General features: G+C 37.2%; 1 long non-coding RNA gene across 1 annotated transcript in view; it reads left to right on the top strand.

Annotated features, from left to right (window-relative positions):
• The window catches only part of LOC148364329 (uncharacterized), a 34,442-nt gene that overhangs the window by 20,474 nt on the left and 1,506 nt on the right, over positions 1-12,462 (top strand). Inside the window, exons 5-6 of the long non-coding RNA XR_015850747.1 lie at positions 67-278; positions 10,959-11,050. This is a non-coding gene — a long non-coding RNA (uncharacterized LOC148364329). The remainder of the gene's footprint in view (positions 1-66; positions 279-10,958; positions 11,051-12,462) is intronic.

The following is a 12,462-nucleotide window of genomic DNA, read 5'->3' as shown; positions in this document are numbered from 1 at the left end:
ATATAATTACGGAGCATTTGTGTTTTATGCATACTCACATGGACAAACCTCCTTGGTGTCCTTCAGGTACTGAGAGTCCGTTCTCGTGTTCTTCAAGAGAAGACTCGGTCTGTCCTTTGGGACTTGAAGCAACACGTAACTGCGCCCGCTTGCCTGTCAGCCAGCAGCCACCATTGTCAAGGCGTGGGCGGAGACGCAAGGAAAGGCTTACTCTCGGCCAATGAGAGACCAGAGGAGAGGGTAGGAGGCGGGGCTTGTGGACACAGCACCCCTTCAAGGTATTTTATCTAAATTTTAAGAGCGCTTGATGAAAATATTAGTGGGCATCCTTATGAGCTTTTTCTTTTGACAATTTCAATATTTTAATAAAGAATCAGACCAGGTCAATAAAAGTAATAATAATTACAATTATTACTAGAATTTATATAAAGTGGTCGTTTAGAAAACTTCAACAATTTCTACTATTAATATCCATCCGTTCATTTTCTGCACCGCTTATCCTCAGTAGCGTTGCAGGGGGTGCTGGAGCCCATCCCAGCTACCTTGGGCAGGGGACAACCTGAATTGGTTGCCAGCCAGTCACAGGGCACACAGAGACAGACAACTCACTCGCTCATTTACACCTAGGGACAATTTAGACCGGACAATTAACCTGTCATGCATGTCTTTGGAATGGAGGAGGAAACCTCAGTGCCCGAAGGAAATCCATGCAGGCAACCAAAAGAACATGCAAACTCCGCACGGAAAGCCCACGATAGCTAGAATTAAACGCTAGACCTTTGTGCCATGGGGCTTTGTGCTAACCACACAGCTGCCAGGCTCTCAAGTTACAGTATTTGACATTAAAAAGACAGTGTGTAATAATTGACCACTAGATGTCACTATTGTGTAGTGCAAAAAGAGCACAAGGAAGAATTTAAAGTTTGGAGTCTCAAAGTGACCAAAACACAACAAGCCTTCCACGAAACATTAGCTGCTCCTCTTGCACTATTTGCACTACTGTAAAATACTATAGATAGCCATAATTATTTAGTATATTATTAGTACTCAATACTCCAACTCAATACAACATTTTATTTATATCTGTACATTCAAGGAAACTGCGGGTCAGATGTATCGACATTTCGTTCTGTATACACGTGTACTAGAATGACAATAAAGTAGATCTGAATCGGAATCGGAATCTGAAAGAAGAGCAGAAAAGCTACAAAGAAAGAAATATATAAGATCAAAGTCAAAAGAGAAAGAAGGAAGATGGGGAGAAAAAAAAACGAAAAACAATGGTGAAAATGGAAAAAGATGAAAGAAAGATTAAAGGAAAAAGAAAGACATAAACTGTAAAAAGGGGGAGAAAGAGAAAAAGAAGGAAAGATAAGCAAGTCAAGCAAAATAATTTAAAAAAAGAAAGAGGAAAAAGGAAAATAACAGAAAAGAAAAAGGAAGGGGAAAAGACAAGGAAAATAAGCCAAAATGAAGGGGGAAAAGAAGAAGAAAAAACGATTTGAGGGGTATCCGAGGCAGCAAGATGGTCGACAATGATGTAATCTCCCTTGTTTTGTTTTTTTTTTGTAAAATAAATGCTAATATCCCAGGTTTAAAAAATCAATTTTGTATGATAGTTCATATGTCTTGCTTATAATTGATATCAATATTGCTTTTTAATGGCTGAAGTTTATTTTTTACCACCATGAGGCGCAAAATGATGTCTCTTCAAGTAATATGGGGATCCTGTTATTGTACGTGCATTTGCGTGTATTTATGTGTTAGTGTGTCTCGGTCCTTTTCCTATGCGCCTGATTGACAGACAATAATTGAATAGGGAGCGCGTGCAGCCCTGGAAGTCCACACTGCCGCCTGCTTGACGCCGTTTCCTGACGTCATTGCGTCAGAGGAAAAAGGAGGAAAAAATGGTTGAGGGTGTCATTTGCGAAGATCCCCCCCCAACCCCAATACCACCCCCCTCGACCCCCTTCCAACTGCAAGGACAATATATGGAGATGAGGCTTGCCCAACGGACGAGCGCCAGAAAGTTGTTTGATGGCAACTGTAAAGGGACAGTTTGTAATGTTTTACCGCTAAATGTTGTGCAGTGCATCAAAAAACGAGTGCTAATAAGCTCAAGGACGATTACAAACGACAAAGAATCAAAGTGAACCAAAAACATTCTTCTCAGTTTTTTGAACAGCAGTTCATGAAGATAGGACAAAGGCAAAACGGAAAAAAAATATAAGAAAAGGGAAGAAACATTTTTTAAGGCGAAAAATAAACGAGAAAACAAAACAAAAGAAAGTAGGAAGGAAGAGAGGAAAGAGGGAATGAAGGGAGGAAAAAGAAAGGAAGTTATGAAGAAAGAAAGAAAAAAGGAAATAAAGATATAAGAAAATAACAAAAAATAAAAATATAAAAGACAGTAAAGAAAGAAAAAAAGGAAGAGAAAAAGAAAGAAAGAAAAAAGAAATGTGGAAAAAAGGCAAAAAAGGAGAATTAAAGAAAAGAAAAAGAAGAAAAGATATAGACACATCATAAAGGTATAAGAAAGAAGAAAAAGTAAAGTAAAAAAGGAATGGGGAGAAAGAAAGAAACTAAGTAAATAAAAAAAGGAAGAAGAAAGAAGAAAACTAAAAGGAGGAAAATGACTGAAAAATGGGAAAAGGAAATAAAATAGAACCATAGATAAAACAAAAAGGGGAAACACAATAAAGAAAAATAAGTAAAGAATACAGAAAAAGAAGGAAAATAAAAAAGAAAGGAAAGTAAAAAAAGAAGGAAAGAAAAAGAGAAAATAAGGAACAGAAAGAAATAAAATATATATGAATCTTATATGTATATATATTTTTTAAAAGCCAAAAGGAAATAATACAGGAAGAGAAAATGAAACAAGAAAGAAAAAAATGGGTAAACCCCCCCCCCCCCCCCCCCAAAAAAAAAAAAAGAAAATCATGTTTTTGGGAGGAACCACTATAGAAACAAGGTGAGATTCATCCTTTGTCATATAAAAAAATTTTTTTGATCTATGAGTATTAAAACATGGCATGTGTATTGGTTAATTTGTATTTTACCTATTAACGAAATCCATGCTGCTTTTTCTAATAAATTAAGTTGGGGTGCTTCATATTACACACTGTCCCTTTAAGAAAACATCAAATTTACTTCAAATGAAAGCTTTCGAGAAAATTGCATTTAGTGGCCATACTTAATTTCATTGCATGGATGAGATCTGATTAGATGTGATGAGTCAATCCATAAATGAAAGCATCCCAATTCAAACACACCAACATGACTTTCTTTTGCATATTTGCGTGCATGCAATTTGGCAAAAGGGGCACTGAGAGCTAATAAGGTTCAAATTCAATATTAAATAAGTTGAATAAACAGTAGATAGAAAAATATAAGAATTGCAAAGTCCTTTTGGGGACAAAGCATGGTCAACTCACTCATTTATAACCAACTGTGTTGCCAAATCGGACACAACATCAAAATTGCGACGTATTTTCCGCTTGTCTGGTGCACGGGCTTCACGTTTATCTCGTTTAACGGGACATTGCGTATTTTTAGCGCCTCCTACTGGTGAATAAAACTTCATTCATCAAAAAAAAACATTCTTGGCTTGAATAATAAACAAAAATATATTAACTTTCATATAAATGGGCGTTTTTTAGAATACTTGGCGGGGGAATTAGGATGGATTTAACCTGTCGAGAGCCACACCTAAAGGTGCTGAAATAATTGTCGTCTATCTTGCTGATACCCCCCAAAACGTTTTTTTTTCTTCCTCCTTTTTTCTTTTTCTCCCCCCCCATTTTCCCCTTAGTGCTTAGTTTCCTTCCTTTTTCATGCTTCCCTTCTCTACTTTTCCCCTTTCTTCTACACTACATATTTTTCCATCCATCCATTTTCTGCGTCACCTATCTTCACTAGGGTCGCAGGGGTACTGGAGCCCATTCCACTTAACTTCGGGCAGTGGGCAGGGGACACCCTCAACAGGTTGCCAGAAAATCGCAGGGCACACGGAGACATCCACACACTCATTCCCTATGGGAACAATTTGGACCGGCCAATTAACCTGTGATGCATGTTTTTGGAATATGGAAGGAAACCGGAGTGCCCGGAAGAAACCCATGCATGGGGAGAACATGCAAACTCCACACAGTGAGGCTCCGGTAGTGAATTGAACCAGCTGCTGTCCTTCATATACTGTATATTTTTCCATTTATATGTTTTATATTCATATATTTTGCCAACTGGAGTAATTTCTATGCAGCAACACAGTTATAGTAAAGGTGATTCTGATTTTTTCCCTTTCTTCTTTTTCAGTCTCATTTCTTTCAACTGTTTTTTCCACCTTTTCTTAGTTTTTTTCTCTTTTTTCCATTTCTGTTTATTCCTTCTTTTTTTTCTTTTTTTCAAAAAGTTCTGGGCAAAAAAGGAAAGTAGTGGGTTTTGGTCACTTCGAGTCTCTAGTTTGCATCCTTCTGCTTTGGAGCACTCATTTTCAGTTACATTATACCATACAGCGACACATACTGGTCAATATTACATATTGTTGCTTTAAAATGTGGGAATGATCCCCTACTACACTCCTTTCATTTTTTTAAAGAAGGTATTGCTTAATTCAAAATTTACAAAAGATCACTTCAGAAAAATCACATTTCTTATTCTAATGGACAAAATGTACGAAATGTGATTGGTTATAACTCGCCAGGCCATCTTGTTACTCAATCTTATTTCCATTTTCTTTAGCACCAGCATGACGTCAATCTGAAAGTGATAATCACAAATAAGCCATTATTGTGCATTTTGTAATCTTTAACCGAATAGAAAAAAATAATAATAGAGTCGTAATGACTGGTATAAATGCATGAACCAATCAACGCAGTCCTAATTGATTTACAGTTAAACGGCCGGCTTGTCGTTATTTATTTTATCATCTTCAATAGGGAGATTATTTACTATTTACTGATAGAGAAAAGCCAAACAGCCTGGCGTAAAGGATGGAAAGGGAGCAGAGTGGCTTTGGGTATATTAGAGCTCATCAGCATGATAATATGAGCAGACACATGCTTCTCGTGTGAGCCCTTTTGATCCTGCCTGGCGATAAAAAACCTTATCGGCGACAAACATCCACTTCCATTTTAGGATTTGACATTAATTCAATCCCCCGCTTTTTTCCAATGCACGATCCAAGGAGAAAGCGAGGTCTAAACACCGAGAATCTTATTATGCAGAGAAACGGAAGTGGCTTGGGTCTATGATTAAAATTCTAGTTTTGTATCGAATGTTTTAAAACAAATTGAATAATTGTGTAAATATTAATAAGTATACTGCATGCTCGTCTTAATTAAGAATGGGAATTAAAACGCCGTTTGGATCTTTTAGGTCCGTCTTATTCGAACCCATGCATCCCGGGGTAATTTTTCATCGGCGCAGGCTAATCTTTGTTCTTTGTGAAGATAATAAATAGCCTAATCGTTATCAGCGTGCTGCTGGAGGTGTCGCGGAGAATGGGGGGGTTGATCGGCCCGGGAAATAGGCTCCCAAGTGGCGCAGAATAAATGGTATTTCTTATCTCTCGCTCCCAGATTATCGCCGCCTTTTCAAATTGGCACAACAAATACATCTAATGCAGGGAATGCATCATTTGCTGGTCCAGATCTGCGCGGATGATTGATAGATAGACACACAGATATATGCGTGAAGGGGGGAGGAATGGTGACAGTTTTCTATTTGCACATTTGCAAACTCCTTTTTTTATAGTGTGCGCCGTGTGCGCCTTTCTCCCTTCTTTTATTTTTAGGCTATCAACTGCCGCCATCTAAGGTTCTGCTACTTTGTTGTGGCATCACGAATATTATTTCTTTCATGTCGGATTGGAGTCCAATAGACACAGCCGTCCCGACGCTGCTCGGGAATGTTGTTTTAAATTGTTGAAATTATGAGCGAAAAATAAAATAAGCGCATTAAATATTAAGCCTCAAACACGCAAGATATTTTAATGGTGAATATTCTCATATTGTTTGCGAATCAATTAAGATGAGTGCTCCCAACTGGGCTGAGTTGAAAACCGAGCATTCCACCTTAATTTCAAGTTGCGACCCAAATCAAGAAAAATATGGCCACTTCTCAAGTAATAATAATACAGAACTTTTAAAGGGACAGGTATCACTTAGCGACTCCTATAGTGGTAAAATAAAAATTAATTCATTGCAAAATATATTGATTTAAATAATAAGCAAAAGTACAATAACGTGCATTTAAAAAATACTAGAAGGTTGAGACATTACATAAGCATCACCGTAGTTTTCAACCATTTTGCTGCTAAAAGTCGCCCCCAAAAACAAAAACCTTTTGAAAATTTGGACTTTATTTGCCAAGGCAAATGGTTTTGACCCACTGAAAACTGGGTCACACTGATTTACATCATGGGAAATGAGTAAATTAAATCTTAATTCAAAGAAAAACATAGAACATAGCATAGTCTTCACAAACTTCAATGCTCTAGTGATTCGGATAAAATATATGCAGTATAAAATATTTCCCAAGCCATAAATACAAGCTTTAATAAATTGGCACGTGTAGAAGCCCAGGGTGCTGATGCTACTGCTGCTGGTGCTGGTCTCCAGGGTAACGCAGATAACGGCGCACTCATTTTCCATATCTTACACTCTTATTATATTCAAGGATTAGTTCCCCTTCCCACATAGGTCAAACAGAAAGTCAAGGCAGTCAGGAGTGTTCCGGATCTTCCTCTTTCCAGTGACAGAACGTTTCACTTTTTCTTTTTTACCTCATATTAAACGTTGCTTTGCGAGATGACCTTTGCAACACGTGCGCTATTCATGCATGCAAAAGCTCACGCGACCATAACACGACAGGCCTCGGGATTTCATTTTCACGCATTCGGAGTTCGAGTTCGAAGTCGTAAAATGTAACAAACTGCGTTCACTAAACACAAAAGCGTGTCTATGCGGGATAAAAAGTGTAACGTGCAAGGAATATAAACATTTCCAATGCCATTTTTGAATACGTATTGATGAGAGTTGCTTCACTGTCGACACAATTCAAGTCATTTCAAGTCAAGTCATTTTTATTTGTATAGCCCTAAATCACGAAGATTCATAATAAAAACAATAACAACTCACTAAATTAGATTTTTTTTGTCAACTCATTTTGAAGTATTAATTAAATAGCCCACCTCATATTGTAGGCCCCAGTGTGAAAAATTCCATGCAGGCCATTACCTGCGCTGTGGATTTGAATAATCTAGTGGGCAGCGCCTTCTAGAGGCAAGATTAATGCACCCTTGAAAATTGCGTAAGAAACGAGTGAAACGCTTGCCCCGTAAACTTTAAGACATAAATATATAAAAATTTGTGATTAAGATGATTGTATATTGTACATTTTCAAGCGCTAATTTGTACATGCAGTTCAAACTTTAATTTAAATTGAAGAAAGAAAACACCAGAACGCACACAAATAAATTTCCCCCTGATATATACAAAGGGCAATAACTATTAAACGTGTTAAAGGGACACTGTATAATATATGTACACTAAATGCTGCTGCATTATTTGTGCAACAAAAATACAAATGCTACAAAATACAACATACAGAGATCCAAAATAGAGCCCATCCGCATCAATTTTCCTTTAATTTTTTGCCCAGCTTGAAACAAGGTTTTTGGTTATTTGGGAGTACCTGTAGCAAAAAAATGGCAGACAATCATGTTAATGCCCTTTAGGTTATATGGCAAATGAATACAGATGAATTAAAAAAAATACACATTTCTCAAACCTAAAAGTATTTAAAATAATGCAGATTTATATGACAGTTCATGTATATTTGCGTATTATCCAAATAGATATTGGTTCCTTTTTTTATTGAATGTATTTTTTTTACCCCTAGGAGGCACTATATAGTACACAATGTCCCTTTGACAAATGGAGGTGCACCAACTAGTCCGTTATCAAAATAACCATCAACTACTTTTATAATCGACAAATTGTTTACATACCAAATTGATTTGAACCTCTCTGTATTTCGGCTTTCCAACAGAAAATATGATTAGTTTTCATAGTCTTTCACAACACAAAACAGATCATTTTTGTTTTCAAATCATTATACCTATGATGCAACTAAACCTCAGAAGTCACAGTTTGGTACCTATCAGTGTTTTTCATGAAAACCATGTGTTGGTTTTTTTTTATTGGCCATTCAAACATTTGAAAATGCCAAGTTTATTTTTGTTTGTTTTTGAATAAACATGCTGTTTTTTGGATAGCATGTAAAGTGATTTTTTTTCTTTAATTAGAAGGTTTCAGCCCTATGCTGGTGACCTCATTGCTTTACATTTGAGAATAGTGATTGACACATTTGCTTATTTTCTTGGGACAAACTAGTAATGTAACATTTCTGCTGAGTTCTTTTGAAGTAATGTTCTGTTAAAAATATATGTTTTGACATTTCATTTTAAGAAAAGAACTCTATTTAGTTTATCCGACAAATCAACAATATGATCGTCGGATTAATCGGGTATTAGAATAGCAATTTGTTGTAGCCCAGATGGCAATGCAATTTACGAACCCAAATTCATCTTTAAGTTTTTCTTCTATGTGTGATGCCTTGAAAATGATCTCTAATGACTAATTGCAGGTCAAAAGGTTTAATACCTCACATCCTGCCAAGAGAATAGCAAAACTCAAGCGTTTACAACACCTTGTCACTAACAAGCTGTCAATCATCGCTGTCCAGGGAGTTGAAGAATTCAAAACAGCTCTCTCGCCCGCCGCCCTCAACCTCAAAGTCTATTCACCAATTTCAGACTTTGCACCTTTATTTTGTCTAATTCGTTTCCTGTGGGGATACTGTGTGTGTTTTCGTGTGCCAGGGCTTGTTTAATGATTCTGTCTGTCTGAAAATGTCAGAAAAGCACCAGTGTGTGTAGTGTCAAAGTTTCAGTTTAGAGTCATTTTCAAATTTTACGGGGAAATATTGGGAAAAACAGAAAGAGTTAAGTTTTTATATTTTACTGTGATCTTGATACCTGATAAAATCCAGACTTTTTCACTTTAAGTGGAAAGTGACGTCATGTTGAAAATGACTTGGAACGGGAACTCTAATTTTGATATGAAATGTTCAAAATATTGGAAGTTTTGAATTTGTATTGCAGTTGAAGAGTTAACTACTTAACTACAATTCGTAGCTTAGAAGAAAAAATATCTGTATCATAAAAATATTACTTTGACGTAATTAACAGTCAGTGGAATTGAATGTGATGAGGAGTACTCTTGTTTACCACAATTTTTAAGTATATTTAACAGTAACTGTTTTTCTAATCACGATATTGGTGGTCTGTATGTTCTTATTAGGTAATGTAGCCAACCCAGACACTTAGGACCTAAGCAGATTGCCGATGAATGAAAATGATAAGTTTATAGTTTAGTAAACATTCAAAATAAGAAGAGAATAAATCAATTAATTGCACTTGCAAGAAGTAATTGAGAGGAATGTACAAAAATCCTCACAGTGCAAGATTTCAAATCGGTTCTAAAAGTTCTCCCTTGAGCCCTTTCTATTTATTGAATTTCCTACGTTACAAAAAGCAGAGCCATCTTAAAGGGTGTAAGGGGTCAAATAATGGCAACATTATGGGCCAATAGTGACAATGATGTACTGAGTGCATGAAAGTCAAACTAACAAACAACAGTGAGGAATAATAGTCAAGTCAAGTCATGTTAAGTCACGTTTATTTGTATAGCCCTTAATCTCAAGGAATCTCAAAGGGCTGCACAGTTTATTGCAAACCACAGACTATTATTACACCATCCCCTGATCTAAAACCTACATGAGGGCAAGGAAAAACTCAAAAACCTCAACATGAGGAAAATGAAGAAACCTTGAGAAGGGACCGCACATGAGGTAATCCCCCTTTCAAGATGACCCGGCTGCAATGGATGTCGCAATAACAAATAATATACAGATATTCTCAACATCAGATATAGGTCATTCATATGCTATAAAATAGAAGTGTGTTTTAAGCGTAAACAGTTCCCCCGAGGTTGCAGATCGAATCTTAGGGGGAAACTGGGATCCTATGCAATCTCTTTTGGTGCTGTTCAATATTTAAAACAGAAAAAACTAATCAAAAAAATAGAGAAAAATCAAACCAATTACATGATTCTCTGTTGCAACCATAATAAACATTTCTCATCAGATTCAACAGCATTTCAAATAGATCTACATAGCATGTCAAACCCATATTTGTTTCTATTAAAAAAAATGTATATAAAGTCGAGAAGGTACAATAAATGAGTATGTGCAAAAAAATCCAAAGTAACCTAGGAAAACTGCTAGGCTACGCGTTTGTTGCGTTAAGTGTCGAACACTGGGAGTTTCTGCAATCTTCCCAAACAAGACATTCTCAGCGTCTTTTGAATGCAGTTTAGTTCAGGTGAGGTCCATCAGAGGCTGGTCCACACCGGTTGAGCACAATACTAACAAAAAAGGTGAATATAATATTGAATTATGTAAATACATCTTTTTTTAACATAAGTTTACAAAGGTAGACTAAAAGCCATCACATAAACAATGAAATCTGCTTGCGGCACATACACACACTCACTTCTTTTTTTCTCGAGCTGCTGCGTGTCAAATTTGACAGTGATCCTCCGTCTCGAAATCCCGATTTCCCTCCTCTTTGCTGCAACGTCTGCCGCTTTGCTTAAGCTCATTCTCCGAGGCAATCCTCCCTGCTTGTCTCACACCGGTGCCACTTTCAACATTTTCTGTCTCTCTCTACCTTTGTTATCTCTTTCCCTCCCCAGTTCCCAAACTCCTGATGCTGTAAACCCTCCAACTTGAAGAATTCCTCATGAAAAATATTGCTTACATTTCTTCAAAGACAAAAGGGGTCATGAGCCAACATTTATTATCTGGTGTATATTTTTTCATTTTCATTTTAGAGGACTCTTATCCCGAAGCTCAAAATGTCTGCCCTAAATCAACCTCCCGAAATCTACAATGGGAACACTTGTGATGCGTCACCAGAATTGTGGTGAGTTTTACGCACAGATAAACACACATTTATCGATGTGTTTCATCATTTCTGACATCTTTTGCGGATTATAGTGAGCTGTGTCTGATTTCTCCTCTATCGCTGGGGTCGGGAACCTTTTTGACTCAAAGAGCCATAAAAGCAAAACATTTTCATTTTCTTTCTGTAGGGGGGAGAGCCACTCCATATATTTTAAGACAAAATTCAAACAAAATTTAACAAAACTGCTCATTCCGCTCCCCAGATAAAAGCTTATTCTTTAGCACATTTTTTATTGCTCTTGTGTAGCTTTTAGATTTGGGGATTGTGTAATAATAGTCTGTAGTTTGCAATAATCTGTGGTCTGTGCAGCCCTTTGAGACTCCTTGTGATTAAGGGCTAGACAAATAAACTGTAAGATGATTTGATAAGATCTATGCAAATAATAGTAATGCCTGTGTCCCATATAAGTATACCACTTCAAATTTGTATCCCTTCTGCATCCATCCATCCATTATCTGCACCACTTATCCTCAATAGGGTTGCGGGGGTGCTAGAGCCCATTCCAACCAGCCAATTAACCTGACATGCATGTTTTTGGAATGTGGGAGGAAACCGGAGTGCCCGGAGGAAACCCACGCAAGCACGGGATGAACATGCAAACTCCACACAGGAAGGTTTAATCTCATGACCTCAGAACTGTGCCTCAGCGCGCCAACCATTCAGCCGCCGTGCTGCCTATCTCTCCCGCAATTACTTTAAACAATGGATTTAAGATGCGAGCAAAGTTATTTTATAAAGAAATGACCAAATTCTGCCAATGATGATACCAACACACTTACCTTCGTCGCGGAGAGCACTGGGCAAGAGACAGAAGGGAGTGCTTGCACTCTGTGCATAGCTCTGCCCAATCAAATTGCTTCAAGTGCTTTCCTGGCGTTTTGGGGTGTTGGCAGTGGGTATCTGTCATTAAGTGTCTCTTCTGTGAACATGGATTATTTAATACATTTCCATAAAAATAATTTCTTAGCAATCTACAGCCAAAACAGGGTCTGTTTGTCTGAAACTTTAACTGTAAACTGTAGTTAAAAATGTGCCCATATATTCTTGACCGTACCATAGAAGATATCAGTGTTTTTTAGCATTGCATGCACTACCATTGGCTATGCTCACATGAAAGATGAAAAAACATAGAGAAAATTGCATGGACTGAATTTTGTCTCCCAGCCATATGTATTCATGTAAAAAGCCTTATATGGCCCACGGGCAATAGGTTCCCGACCCCTGCTCTTTTGTGTCCACCGGGAATTATTCCCTTGCTGGGGGTTTTCTTTGTGTGGGGATTCTACTGTTTCCACCAGTTTTCGATTAGTGTAGCATTCTTAACTTGGCCTAGATTGCATTGAGCCATTGAAAAATACAACTCAAATCCC

This window comes from Urocampus carinirostris, chromosome 6 (assembly GCF_059441175.1).
Source record: "Urocampus carinirostris isolate Australia breed hairy pipefish chromosome 6, RoL_Ucar_1.0, whole genome shotgun sequence".
NCBI lineage: Eukaryota > Metazoa > Chordata > Actinopteri > Syngnathiformes > Syngnathidae > Urocampus > Urocampus carinirostris.
This window is presented reverse-complemented; position numbering and strand designations above follow the sequence as displayed.